General features: G+C 44.1%; 1 protein-coding gene across 1 annotated transcript in view; it reads right to left on the reverse strand.

Moving 5' to 3' along the window:
- PURB (purine rich element binding protein B) overlaps positions 1 to 15,017 on the reverse strand; it is a 27,727-nt gene that overhangs the window by 12,163 nt on the left and 547 nt on the right. The gene's annotated exons all lie outside the window — the stretch shown is intronic.

Consider the following 15,017-nt stretch of genomic DNA (forward strand, 5'->3'; position numbering starts at 1 on the left):
TTTTTTTTTTTTTTTGAGACACAGTCTCAAACTGTTGCTCTGGGTAGAGAGCCATGGCATCATAGCTCACAGTAACCTCCAACTCTTGGGCTCAAGTGATCCTCTTGCGTCAGTTTTTTTCTATTTTTAGTAGAGACGGGGGTCTCAATTTTTGCTTAGGCTGGTCTCGAACTCATGAGCTCCAGCTACCTACCTGCCTCAGCCTCCCAGAGTACTAGGATTACAGGTGTGGTGAGCCACTGCACCTGGCCAAAAAAGAGGAATTAAAGAGAATGTTGGGGATATCTGCACTAAAAAAAAAGTACCTTGTAGGATTGTTGGGCAATAATCCTAAAAAAATATTTAGTAGAAAGCCTAATTACAGTGAATGATCAATAAATGTGGATTCAGTGTGAGTCCAGAAAAGGGGTGAGTAGTGGAGATCAGGTTTGAGAGTCACCAGCAAATAAGGTGGATTTAACATCAGGCTCCGGGGAGAAGGAAAGTTCAGGGGAAGACGCCAAACTGTGGGCCTTGAATATTTCCATCCTTGGATAGGATGCAGATATTTCAAATTCCTGGGGAAGGAATGCAATGTTGTATATCACTTGACCTCCATGACAGAAGCTTACCCAACTCCTCCTCTAATTTCTTACTAACTAAACAACTTTATAATTTCTCCTCTAATGCAACTTCCTTGTATAGGGGACTCTAACATTCATTTCATGTAAAGGACTATCCCTTTGTTCATGTCTTAACAATTTAGTGTCAGTGAGTCAAGTTTATTTAATGAGACTGATCTACTGTTTATTTTTTTTGAAATGTTATTCTTTGTTTTTAAGGTTAGGGTCTTCTTCCCTTTAATAACATTTTTGAAGACATTTTTGAGAACTTTTATGGTTTGATTTTTATGTGGCATGATTATTGTTTTATTTATGTTTTATATTTAACTCTAGTTTATCTGGAATATATTTTGGTGTATAGTATGAAGTGAAGAATCTAAAAAATCCTTCAAATGATGAACCAATTGTTCCAGTACTATTTATTGAATAATCCTTCAAGGATTGATCTCAACAGGTGGAGAGAGGGACACGTTATTTTGGGCAAAGGGAACATATGTCCCCAGATGGCAAGAAGTCCAAGCTGGTGAGACCCCAGAGTGGGTGGTGAACAATGGATCTGGGAAGTAGGTAATCAAGGTCCCACTGGGGAGGCCTTTTGCCTGTAGGCAGAAAGCTTGGGCTAGATTTAAGAGTTGAGGGGCAGCCACCAGACTGTGTGGAAAGGAGTATGATGCTTCCAGTTCTGTGCTTAAGGAAGTGACTCATAGTGGAGGACAGCATGGGTGGATTAAGGTGGGATCCAGGATGGGCCCTCATTTTGGAGGTCATGACCAAGTTGCAAGCCAGAGCCAGCTACTGAGTGTAACTGGTGGCAATGCTGGTGGAAGAGGAAGGAGCATGTGGGGCCTTTGGGTCAGGATTTAAAAACTGAGTGTAGGGAGGAGGGCATGGTGCTATTAATTCCAGCACTTTGGGAAGCCAAGGCATGAGAATTGCTTGAATGCTTGATGCCAGGAATTTGAGACCAGCCTGGGCAACATAAAGAGACCTCCATTTCTTAAAAAAAAAAAAAAAAAATAGCAAGGTGTGGTGCCAGGCACCTGTAGTCCTAGCTGTTTGGGAGGCTGACACAGGAGGACTTCTTGAGCCCAGGAGTTTGAGGTTACAGCATGCCCTGTCTCAATAAACAAACAAACAAAACCAACACTGGATGTGGAGCCAGAGACCAGGGCTGACTGTAGCAGAATGAGGCTGTTCCAGGGGATGAACTCTTTAGTCTATGGATGACAATGGTATCTAGCACAAATTGAGACTTCTGATGGCCCCACTGCTGCAGATGTTAGGTACAGCTCCACTGTATAATTCACAATACATGGCACACAACAGGATAAGCCTCTCAGATGCACTTTTGGAATACTATATTTTTCTCAGAAGTTTATTATTTCTTGGTTGCCTTACATCCCTGCTTTGACTGCTTTTTGGCAAATTGAGCATGAATGAGAATGGATTCAACTGTTGGCATACTAAATTGGAGCTACTGGCTGAATGCCCAAGAGGAGATATCCAAGTGGCTGTGGGACCTAGAGAAGCAGAGTCTAGAAGAGGGGCAAGTAAATGAGATGAAGGTTTGGGGCAAGCAGCAGATAGGCGGGGGTTGTGTAGGGAAGTCAGGGACAAAGAGGGTGAGGAGAGAGAAAGGCTGGGGGGTCACTGGGAGGTCACAGGTGCCAATTCACACTGAGCCCACATATGGGCTTCCTGCTGGTCTTAGAAACACCCCATGAGTCACACAGCTCTTAGGAGATGAAGCAGAGAACTCAAGTTTTCCGATTATAAATCCTGTTTCTTTGACGTTGGGCCACTTAGGGACTAGGAGGATGGAAGTAAAATATCAAAATGCTGACAAGTGTGGATTGAGGGCTACCCCACATGGCAGAGGGCATCAAAGGGAGGCAGGGTGGTGGCTTTTTTGTCCCACAGACATCTGACCTGGTCTGGAGGTCTAGGAGAGGAGAAATGGTGCAGAGGGGTCATGACAGAAGCCTCTCAGTGGAAAGTGAGAAGGCATCCTTCTTCTTCTGAGATTAGAGAGGAGACACAGAAGCTTCTGGTGGAGAGGAGGGAAGTTAGAGCAGTTCCTGTTGAAAGAGCCCAAGAGTGAACCCACACTAGGAAGGAGGCTGGGAAGACCTGGGAAGCCTGGGCTGGACTGGAAGCCAACTGAGCAGCCATAGGCCCCCCACTAATGCTGGGGAGAAGCAGGATAGGCTACAGCCACATCTTTGAGGATCTGGGAGACTGGGCGGTTGGGGGGGGGAAGCAGATGAAAATGGGTCTTGCCAGAGCTGGGAGATGGTTGGGGCAGGGGCTGCTGAGTCCTGGGGACAGTAGGCTCAGATGGTCAACCATGTGCAGGGCCAGGCAGGGCATTCAAGGGCACCAGGCCAAGAGAATGAGGAAGTGTTCACACACTATAGGAAGGGCATGCTTTTGCTTTCCTGTTATTTTTTTTCTTTGAAACTTGAAATTTAAACTTACAGAATAGTTGCAAGAATAGTACTCTTTATACAGATCTGCAAATGTTCAAATGTTAACATGTCACTGCATTCGCTTCATCACACTCTGTCTCTGTCTCCATCTCTCTCCATTTCTCTCTCTGTCTCTATGGACATATGTATTAATATATATAGTATTTATATATTTTTTTCTCCTGAATACTTTGGGAATAAACTGCAAATACGATGCCTATTTACCTTTAAACACTTCAGCATCTACTTTCCAAACAACGATATCCTCTCACCTAACTAGAGCACAAGGATCAAAATCAAGAAACTGGCACAGACATAACAGTGTTATCTAATCTGAAGCTTTATTCAGATTTTGCCAAGTGTCCTGATTGCATCCTTTCTTTGCCTTCTTTTTTTAAAGAGAACATTGTAGAAGAACCAATCTCATCCTGGGCAGCAAAGGAGGATCTTGTAGCATTCAGCTGCCATGTGCTCCTCTCTCTTTAATCTGGAGCCATCCCTGGGTCTCTCTTTGTCTTTCACATCAGTGACATTGTTGAGAGTAAAGGACAGTTACTTTGTAGGCTGTCCCCACTTTGTGTTTGGAGGTGTTCTTGATCACAATCTGAAAACCTCTCCTACCCTGACTGGATCAACTCCCAACTGGAAGTGAGACCTACTGCTTATGTCCCACCCAGCCTGTGCATGGAGCTAGGAGGAGGAGGAGGAGAATGACATGGTTGAAGGTTCTAGGTTGGTGAGACAGGGGCTGGTAGGAGCCCTGGGGGCACTCAAAAGGGATTTGCCATGAAACCCTTTTGCTTTGAGCTCCTTGGAAGCTAGGGTCTTCCTTGTCTTTGCTGCCACTTTCCCATCTGGGATGAAACTGAACTGGAAGAAATAAGGCAAGATGAAGGTTAGGAGACATGGATGCCATGGGCCCTCCACCCAGTGGGTGCTGGCACCAAGATTCCAACCCAGGCCAGTCACCTCACGCTGCAAATGCATTATAGCCTGATGTGTATCAGGCTGGGGCAAGTATACAGCTGGCTTGCTCTGAAGTCTCTTGTGACAGCTTCTTGGATTTGTGTAGCTTAAAGCATGTTTGTACGTCTTACACAATCTAGAGACTGGGCAGAAGGCCCACACCTGCTGTTTGTTCTGGGGATTTTTGTCTTCAGTAAGGTAGAAAGTAAAGTCCCTGAGTTAGTGTTGGCTTCCAGGGAGCAGAGTTTCTCAGCCTTGGGGCTTATCAGTCAGCTCAGCCACCATCCATGCTTTGTCCCTCTCTGGGACATAGCTGCCGTGCCCTGTTGAGTCTGCATGCACCCCATGCCTCCCAGAGCCTTCACAAATGCCTTCAAGATTTATGGCAAAGAACTGGAGCCTTGGGACATCCAGACCTCTACTGCCTAGCACTTTTGGGGCAAGTTACTTTCCTTCTGTGGGTATGCCCCTTCCCATTTGTAATGTGCAGATGGTCATGTCTACTCACAGAGCTGCCCTGAGCAGCAAGTGAGGGAGGTGATGAGTGCAGGCCATTTGGTGGACATATCTGGCACATCCTGGTTGAAAAATGGTGCTGCTGGTGTTGGTGATACTCACGGGTGAGGCTGAGCTTCTTCCATAAATCCTCTGGCTGGCTCGGAAGTCTACAAAGACAGTACTGGTTTCAGTCAACATTAAATTGAGAGAACATACAAATAAAACCGAGACGTACTTTGTCATTCTTTGAGAAGATCTATATTTGTTGGATGATGGGGTTGAAACCCCAAATCCAGTAATCTTCAAGGGAAAAGGACCTGTAGTCACAGAGTGGTTAGAAGGTGTAGCAGCTGGTGATGCTGGGTCTGAGGAGGTCATAACCAGGGTGGCTACAGTTTGAACCAACAAAGGAAGGACTCAAATGGCCTCCTGTGGGGGCGGCCTCTGCCCCCCATCTGCACCCTCTCTGCTGACAGCTGAGTATGAGGCACCTCCTCCCAGACTCCCAGCTGCCCTGAGCCCTGGCCAGAGCCAGTTGTTATGCCAACAAAGCCTCCAGTCAGGGGTCTTTGTCCCAGCTGCTGTGGGGAACAGGTTTGATCTTTCCATGCGCCCCATAGGTCACTTGTGGTCTTTCTGTGGAGCCGGCCAATAGCCCATCTGTTCTAGCTTCTCATCTCACCCTGAAAATCCCAGTCCTCCTCCCCAGTCCCACCACTATCCCTCACTTCCTGGGGATTCTATTTCTGCCTCCCCTGAACCTTCCAGAAGGGCCTTCTGGCTCAGAACCAGGTTCCTGCCTGGTTATTCTGTCTGCCCTTCTGCTTGATTAGAGCAGGGGGGCTCACACAGGCTGGACGATGCCCAAGTCTGCACTGAGAACAAAGCAAGGCTGTGTGATGGAGGGCAGAGGGTTCGGGATTCTATCCTTAATGATGGCAGCCTGAACTGTGTCCATAGCCTTTTAAAAGATCTTTAACTTAAGGGAGTTACAAATACTGAAAGGAGATAGAACAAATCCTGTGGGATTGGATTAGAATTAGAACTATTGGTTTAGAGCTCATGGTTTTATTACATACACACACACAGACAGATACAGAAATACACATATACATATTCACACACAGATATAGAAATACACACATATGCATATTCACACACATGCAGAAAGATACAGAAATACACGCATTTACACATCCACACACATATAAAAATACACACATATACATATTCACACACATGCACATAGATATGGAAATATACATGCATATACATACACATTTGCAGGTAGATACAGAAATACACACACAGACACATGGGTATGGTTGTAGGTATTCATCCACATATTTTTCCAAGAAGCGATGATGGCTGGTGGGAATGAGCACACACACACATCTCCAGATCTTGGTTAATTGACTATTCTCTATTAAAAGGAACCAGAGCCCTTGGAGAAATGCCTGCTTCCAGGGAAGAAGGAAGAAAGCCTAAGTTGAACCTGGAATATCTTGTGTCAGAAAGTAAGTGCTCAAAAATTGAGGAGACATGTCAAAGGGACACTCCTGCTGGCTAAATCTGGGACAGATTAAACATCAAATAAGTAATGGTGATAACAGATTACAAGTCTCTAGAATAAGAATCCATTTACTTGTACACTGATATGCATAAATGAGAGCAAGAAAGACTTCCTTATAGTAGAAGCCAAATGATAAAGAAAGATTGAAAAAAAAAGAATGATGGGATTTGAAAGTTTGTATATGAGGGCAGCGCATGTGGCTCAAAGGAGTGGGGCGCCGGCCCCATATACTGGAGGTGGTGCGTTCAAACCTGGCCCCAGCTAAAAATTGCAAAAAAAAAAAAGTTTGTGGTGAAAGTTTGCTAAGTGGATATTACAATCTTAATGTGTCTCCACTTAAGTACTTATTGATTACAAAGGGAAAATAGTAACTCTACAGTGATAAATGTGGCAGTCCCTGCCTTCATCCAGAGATCAGAGCAAAAAGCAGCAGGAATGGGTAAGGTGACCAGATTTTAACATTGGTAAAGCAGGACACCATTGACCTGGGTGGGGGGTTCTTAATTAAAAATTGGTCTATATGGAGCAACAAAAATTTTCATAAAATGCAAAAATAGTATTGTAATATATTTTTTAATTTCAACATAAGTACAATTTACAAATATAATACTTAAAAAATTATGTATAGTATTATTTTATTCTTTGGCATATTTCTCATTTGAGTGAATTTTTTTTTAGTAGATTGCTGTCATTGTTTAAACGGTCATGAAATTTTTCACAAGAATTTGTTAAATTATATTTCACACATAAAATGGCTTTCAAAGTCTCAACACTTAATTGTGATTTTTCTGATGTCCACACTTTATTTACCATAGAAAAAAACACGTTCAGTCACAGCATTAGTTCCTGGTAAGGACAGCGCGTATCCCACAGTTTTTAGTGCATTATTGTATGGAACATGGTTTGTTTCAAAATGATGAAGTATTTCTAACCATTTGTTCTCTATTGTGATTTTTGCTGATGCCTAAGATTTAACCTTTTCCTTATCAATATATATTTTTAATAATGATACCTCGTAAGTTGTAAGTGTCACTTTAAAGGCCGGGGCTAGACTTTTTACACCACTATAAAATATAAATATACGAGTACTGTCTGCTAAATTCATGAAATAAATAAATGACTTACCTAAATTATCTGACTAGCTGATTTGTTGCCATCACTTGTTTAACTAGCACTAGCAGGCAGTGGTGAGCAGGCCCCTCCCTGTGTTAAGGGAGGAGTTGTAACTTTAAGGGCAGGAAGGGGCTTTAGGGGGGAGGGGCTTTCTGAGGCAATTATCTAACATGTTGTGCATTCTTTCCAACAATCGGGACTTTTTTAAAACTCCGCAGGACACAAGACAAATTGTTAAAAATCAGGACTGTCCTTCCAAAAGCGGGACATCTGGTCACCTTAGGAATGGGACATCACTAGCCTCCTGATCTGTCACCTAGCAGGACCTGTTCCTACCAAAAGTGTAAAATCTGAGTCTAATCATGAGGAAATAGCGGAGGAACTCACAATGAGGGAAATTATACAAAATTATAGGCTACAATAATGTCAATGTCATGACAGACAAAAACTGAAGAACTGTTTCAGATAAAGGAGAATTAGGAGACATAAAGACAGTTTGTGTTTGAGCTTTTCCTTGCCATAAAGAACATTATTGGTGAAATTTAAAAAATTCACCAATATACTGAGGGTGATGGGTTTGAACTCGGCTCCAGGCAAACTGCAACAAAAAATAGCCGGACATTGTGGTAGGCGCCTGTAGTCCTCACTATTCGGGAGGCTGAGGCAAGAGAATCACCTAAGCCCAGGAGTTGGAGGTTGCTGTGAGCTGTGTGATACCACGGCACTCTACTGAGGGTAATAAAGTGAGACTCTGACTCAAAAAAACAAAAGTCTGTGAAAAAGAGAATTAATGTTATTAGTGTTATTTCACATTAATGTTGTTTTCCTGATTTTCACTTCTGTTATGTAAGGGGAAATCTATGTTTTTAGGGAATACACACTGAAGTACTTGATAGTAGAAAAGACATCAATTTTACACTCAATTCAGAGAAAGATTCCAATTCACTCCTCAAAAACTTCAAAACTATGAATTTTAATATGCTGTGGTAGAAGACATCTTACTCTTCTTGTTCTCTTTCTTTCCTTTTTTTTTTTTTTTTTTATTTTGAGACAAAGTCTCAAGCTATCGCCCTGGGTAGAGTTCTGTGGCATCATAGTTCACCACAACCTCCAACTTGGGCTCAAGAAATCCCCTTGCCTCAGTTTTTCTGTTTTTAGTAGAGACGAGGGTCTCAATTTTGCTCAGGCTGGTGAGCTCAAGCAATCCACCCACCTCAGCCTCCCAGAGTGCTAGGATTACAGGTGTGAGCCACTGTGCCCAGCCTTCTTGTCCTACCAAATCTATCCCCCTTTGCTCATGCTGAGAAAAGATTATTATTTCTTTATTAACCAATCAGAGATAATACAAACTGACCTTAACCTTGCACTTCATAAACAGGCAGCTTCTATAAGTTTGACTAGTGTGATTTAAAATCCTTGTATGGTCCTGGTTCTCTTAGTTAACCCATCTATGAGGCCCTTTATATTCCTGCTATTTTTTTGAGACAGAGTTTTACTATGTCGCCCTCAGTAGAGTGCTATGGCATCACAGCTCACAGCAATGTCAAACTCTTGGGCTTAAGTGATACTCCTGCCTCAGCCTCCCAAGTAGCTGGGACTAAAGGTGCCTGTCACAACACCCAGCTATTTTTTTGTTGCAGTTGTCATTGTTGTTTAGCTGGCCGGGGCTGGGTTCAAACCTGCCAGCTTTGGTGTATGTGGCCAGCTCCGTAACAACTGTCCTACGGAAGCTGAGCCTATTTTCCTACTTTTGATTCTCACTTTTTTTTTTTTTAGACAGAGCCTCAAGCTGTCACCCTGGGTAGAGTGCTGTAGCATCACAGCTCACAGCAACCTCCAACTCCTGGGCTTAAGCGATTCTCTTGCCTCAGTCTCCCAAGTAGCTGAGACTATAGGTGCCTGCCACAACACCTGGCTATTTTTGGGTTGTAATTGTCATTGTTTGGCAGGCCGGAGCTGGATTCGAACCCACCAGATCTGGTGTATGTGGCTGGCACCTTAGCCGCTTCAGCTACAGGTGCCTAGCCATGATTCTCACTTTTGAACCATCCCTTTTTGCTGCCTAATAACATTCATAAAAAACTGAATTCAGGCCCTAGCTATTTCTCTCCAGTGAAACCCCTATCCTACCTCTAACCTAGCTTTGAAGACCATCCACTTTCAATCCCTCCCCCTAATGACCCAAGTGAGCTCTGACAGGGAGTGACGTTGCTCTGCCCATAATCCATAGGAAGCCATTTCAGAAGACGGGACTTCCATCCATAATCCCCAGTTTTGAGCTCATTTCAAAAAGATATTTTAATTTTACAAGAGAAAGAGGGGAATGTGGCTTGGCGCCTGTAGCTCAAGTGGCTAAGGCGCCAGCCACATATACCGGAGCTGGAGGGTTTGAATCCAGCTTGGGCCTGCCAAACAATGACAACTACAACCAAAAAATAGCCAGGCATCGTGGTGGGCACCTGTGGTCCCAGCTACTTGGGAGGCTGAGGCAAGAGAATTGCTTAAGCCCAGGAGTTGGACATTGCTATGAGCTGTGATGCCGCAGCACTCTACCCAGGGTGACAGTTTGAGGCTCTGTCTCAAAGAAAAAAAAAAAAAAGAAAGAAAGAAAAAGAAAAGAAAAAAGAAAGAGGGGAATGTAAGGATGGTTGGTTTTTATAGTGAAATAATAGAAAATTATTAACTCATAGTCTTTTCAGTAAGGACCCAACTCTTTCTCTCTGCCTGCTTTCTTCCTCTTGCCAGCAGTGCCCCATCCCTGTGGATTCCTGTTTTCACAGATCATTCAGGAACCAAACCAACCAAAAAGAAATGTGAATTCGACTGCAATTACTCTTTTCTCTTTCCCCCCCTTAAATCCAGCGACCCACTGGACCTCAGAGCTGACAGTTTTCCTTTCTTTCTTTGAGGTGCCATGCCATTCTCTTGGTCTCTCTCCGTATCTTCCCTTCTCTCACTCCCTACTCTCTGCCCTTCTCTCTCTCTTTCTCATCTCTTCCCCCCACTCTCATTAGTCCCTTCACCCAAAATTAGAACCCCTTTTTGTCAAGGCAGGCCTATTGTCCAGTCTACACTCCTTCTATAGATTAAAAACAGTGGGAAAATTCAAGCCTCTTGCCCCTTTATCCCTATACCCACTGACAACCTCACTGACCACCTAACTCAAACCAAGTCCCACCTTTTCCCTAAAACACACTTTGTTACAGCCCCACCTATACAACCTCTCATGGGAGCAATTCTAGCAGGAACTTTTTCCATCTGGGACATTAAAAGGCTCCCCCACCCTTACAAGAAATATATAGGAACTTGAGAACTACTCCTTTCCTTTAACTTTTCTACTTGTCTTGAGAATACCGGCGTCTTTTTTCTATGCAGAGCCTTTACCTATTTTTGCCTCCCAACAAACTGGACCAGCACCTACAGTCTTGTCCTGTGTTCCCCAGATATGTACCTCCTCCCAGGCAACAGATAGGTCCTGGTCCCCTTCACACTGGGTATATAAAAGCTCACTGCTCGCACTAAATCTTCTCATCATGTCTGATGACAGACATTATGTCTGTCTCAGAGATGATTTTTTTTTTTTTTTGAGACAGAGCCTCAAGCTGTCCCCCTGGGTAGAGTGCCATGGCATTACAGCTCACGGTAACCTCCAACTCCTGGGCTCAAGCGAGTCTCTTGCCTCCGCCTCCCAAGTAGCTGGGACCACAGGCGCCCGCCACAACGCCCGGCTATTTTTTGGTTGCAGCCATCATTGTTGTTTGGCGGGTCCGGGCTGGGGATTCAAACCCGCCACCTTAGGTGTACGTGGCTGGCGCCCTAGCCAGTTGAGCTATAGGCGCCGAGCCATCACTGCTCATACTTATCCCACTGTGGAAAGGGAGACATCACAGCAAGGGAGGCATCACAGCAAGTCATTGTACTTTTTGACAGAAGACCTATTTCTACACCAATAACTCTGGTCTGGTCTGAGAGGACGTCACCTAGCTTGAGGAACAAGCTGCTCACCTATGCTCTTAAAATAAGGGATCCTGGACCGACAGCCTAAATCTCCCTCCTCTTGGGGTTCCTCACTACAATCCTATTATTATTATTGTTGTTGTTATTATTATTTGAGACAGAGTCTCAAGCTGTAGCCATGGGTAGAGTGCTGTGGCATCACAGTTCACAGCAACCTCAAACTCTTGGTCTTAAGTATTCTCTTGCCTCAGCCTCCCAAGTAGCTGGGACTATAGGCACCTGCCACAATGCTCAGCTTTTTTGTTGTTGTTGCAGTTGTCATTGTTGTTTTAGCTGGCCCAGACTGGGTTCGAAACCGCCAGTCTCAGTGTATGTGGCTTGCACCCTATCCACTGAGCTATGGGCACTGCCCTGCAATCCTATTATTAACCATTGCTCTCTTATGCCATCCAATTCCTGTCTTCATTAATTCAAGACAGGGTAAAAAAGGTGTCAGCTGCAGTTACAACTCAATTCCTACTACTTCCCAAACCCTCTCCCAATCTACTCCAAAGTCACACAGCCCTACCAACACTGTACTCATCCCACTGTGGAAAACTACGAGAAACAATATACCATCATCTCCATCACCCTTTTAATAAAAGAGTTGGGAACTTCGGGGGCCTACATCCTTCCCCATCCTCCTTCTCCTCCTCCTGCCCTACCCCCTCCTCTTCTCCTCCTAGAACAAAAGGTCTACCTGGCCCTGCTCCAAGAGTTCCAGGAAAGACCACAGCCCACCAGAACCTTCCAGCAAGCTATAGCATCTTCCCCCTATGCCCAGTATAAAAATAAGCCTCCAATCATCCTTGGTGCAGACACCATCTTTGCCCAGGTGAATCTCTGTCCCCTTTCATTAAACTTAACCTGAACCTCTCCCCTGATCTTGTTTCTGGCTACATAGACGTGCACAGGCAAATGTGGGAAAATATTAACAACTGGAGAATGATTGAAGGATATTAAATTAAGTAAGCAGGAATCCATTAGCCTGAGGTTGTCTCCATTCCTTGAATTCCTACATAACAGAATGCAGTCTAATTTAGTACATAATCAAACTAGAATTTTTTTTTTGGTAACAAATAGCTGGATTTCAATCAATATAAACAGCCTAGTTTCAGCCAATCACAGGTAGCCAACTCTTCACATCATGCCCACATGAGGCAGATGCCTGGCTTAGCTGATCAGGTGAGTTCTCTGTCTTCACAGCGGGTATATAAAAGCTCACTGCTCACACTACAGGTGTAAAAAACCACCCATTCTGCTGCAGCAATTTACTTCTTAGGCCAGGTGACTCATTGTGCATCTACCAAAAGCCAGGCTGAGGAAACTGCCTGCCTGAAGCTCATTTCCAGATGCCTTTGATGGCAGGTTTCCCCACCCTGTACTGCTAGAGGACCCCCCAGGAGACCTGGCCAAGGGCCAAGCCCTACACTAGGCCCCCCAGGTTCTACTGAGCCTACCCACTGAAGGTCTGACAGGTTTGTCCACACCCCAGACCATGGACTCCAGCAGGAGGACAGAGCCACCCTCCTGCAGCCCCGAGGCTGTGCACAGCAGGCATCCACTACAAAGATCTCTGTGAGCAGACTTGGTTTGAGCTGCTCTGCAGCTGAGCACCGCCACTGCCTCCCCCAGACCTGAGCACCAAGAAGCCATGACATGCAGGAGCAAGGACAGGGTGGGGGCTGTGAGGCTCATGAAGAACATCTGACCCCAAAGGGCCAGTTGCAGGGGCCACTCAGAGTCCTACCTGACATAGGGACCCACCTGGGAGACCAGGGCTGGACAGCCCTTGCTCCTCCCACCATTTGGGTCACAGTGACCCCACAGGGGAAAGGCCATCCTCAGAGCCAGAAACACCTGCCCTTCCAGAGAAATCCTTCCGGCCTTTTGCCGTTGTGAGTGAGACTTTCTCTACGAAAGCCAAGTGGAGACAAGCTTCACACCAGGATGCAGTTGCCACAACCATTCACAAACTCCCTCCTTTTATTACGGTCTGTGCTGCGGTCTGAACATCAGTGGGATGGAAACCACGATCTCCATGCTGCCAGTGCATGAACTGTGAACTCAGGACACAGTTCCTTAAACCTCTTCTGATTCAAAGTGCTGCCTGACTCATGAGTTGTTCTTTGTTCAAGTAAACTTCATTAAATTTCTTGCTTCTAAAGTTTTTCTTTTAATAAGAGTGTAGTTTTTCTTTGTACTGTTCTTGCAATTTTCTCTATGTTTGAAATTACATCAAAATAAAAAGTAAAAAGAAAAAATCTTCAACTTGTTAAATGCTTTAAAAATGTTTCAAAATAAATTTTGTTAATGCTCTTTTTTCCATTATATCCTTCTCATTTTCCGTGTCTAGTTTAGCATGCTATCCTTGCTTATATAGTCTCTGTTAAGATTTTGGGGCAGGGGGCAGGTGCAGTGTCTTATGCCTATAATCCTAGCATTCTGGGAGGCTGAGGCAGGTGGATTGCTTGAGCTCAGGAGTTCCAGACCAGCCTAAGAATGAGACCCCATCTCTACTAAAAGTAGAAAAACTAACCTTGCATCATGGCAGGAACTTACAGTCTCAGTTACTTGGGAGGCTGAGGCAAGAAAATCACTTGAGCCCAGGAGTCAGAGGTTGCTATGAGCTATGAAATGACAACACTCTACCCTGGGTGACAGAGTGAGACTCTGTTTCAAAAAAAAAAAAAAAAAAAAGGCACTTACCATGTTCTACCCTGGTGGTGTGGAGCTATTTCTGAAATCTTATTTTCCTATATGCCCTTACGTCTTTTTTTTTTTTTAATGTCCTTACTTCTTGAACGTAGGAACTATTTCTATTTTTTGTGTCTCTTTTAAATTAAACATTCAGTAACTAAGTTGAAAAGAAGAATTTTCAACTTTATATTCATTAAGCATGAAAACAGAGCATGTATTAGATAATCACAACTGAGTTGTAACTAGCAGTCTGGGAGGCCAAGGCAGGAGGATTGCTTGAGCTTAGGATTTAGAGAATAGCTTGAGCAATGGTGAGACTGCATCTCTACTAAAATAAAATAAAATATTAGCCAAGTGTGGTGGTAAATACCTGTAATTCCCAGCTACTTGGGAGGCTGAGGTGGGAGGATCACTCTAGCTCAGGAATTTGAGACTGCTATGAGTTACAAGGATGCTACTACAGTCTACCCCAGATGACAAAGAGAGACTCTGTCTCAAAAAAAAAAAGTATTCTCTTTTTATGAAATGCTTTTATTGTAGAAAATTTGAAAAATTCAGAAAAGAAAAAAAATGTAAAGAGTTCAGAATTTTACCTACAACTCAGGAATATTAATGCTTATCTTTCTGAGTATTTCTTATGCAAATTGTTATTTTATTTTCTTTTTTGAGACAGAATCTCACTATGTTGCCCTCAGTAGAGTGCCATGGCATCACAGTTCACAGCAACCTCAAACTCTTGGGCTTAAGTGATTCTCTTGCCTCGGCCTCCCAAGTAGCTGGTACTACAGCTCCTGTCAAAACACCTGGCTATTTTTTTTGTTGTTGCAGTTGTTGTTGTTTAGCTGGCCCAGGCCGGGTTTGAACCTGCCAGCCTCCGTGTATGTGGCTGATGATGTAACCACTGTGCTACAGGCACCGAGCCTTATGCAAAAGTTTTAAATGCAAATTTATGCACACACACACACACATATATATTTTTACTACAAAACTAAGATTCAGGTGTACATACTGATGTGTAACATTAAAAGTTATGACAATTGGCTCGGCGCCTATAGCTCAACCGGCTAAGGCGCCAGCCACGTACACCTAAGGTGGCGGGTT

Source organism: Otolemur garnettii, unplaced genomic scaffold (assembly GCF_000181295.1).
Source record: "Otolemur garnettii isolate 467f Iridium unplaced genomic scaffold, OtoGar3 scaffold00119, whole genome shotgun sequence".
NCBI lineage: Eukaryota > Metazoa > Chordata > Mammalia > Primates > Galagidae > Otolemur > Otolemur garnettii.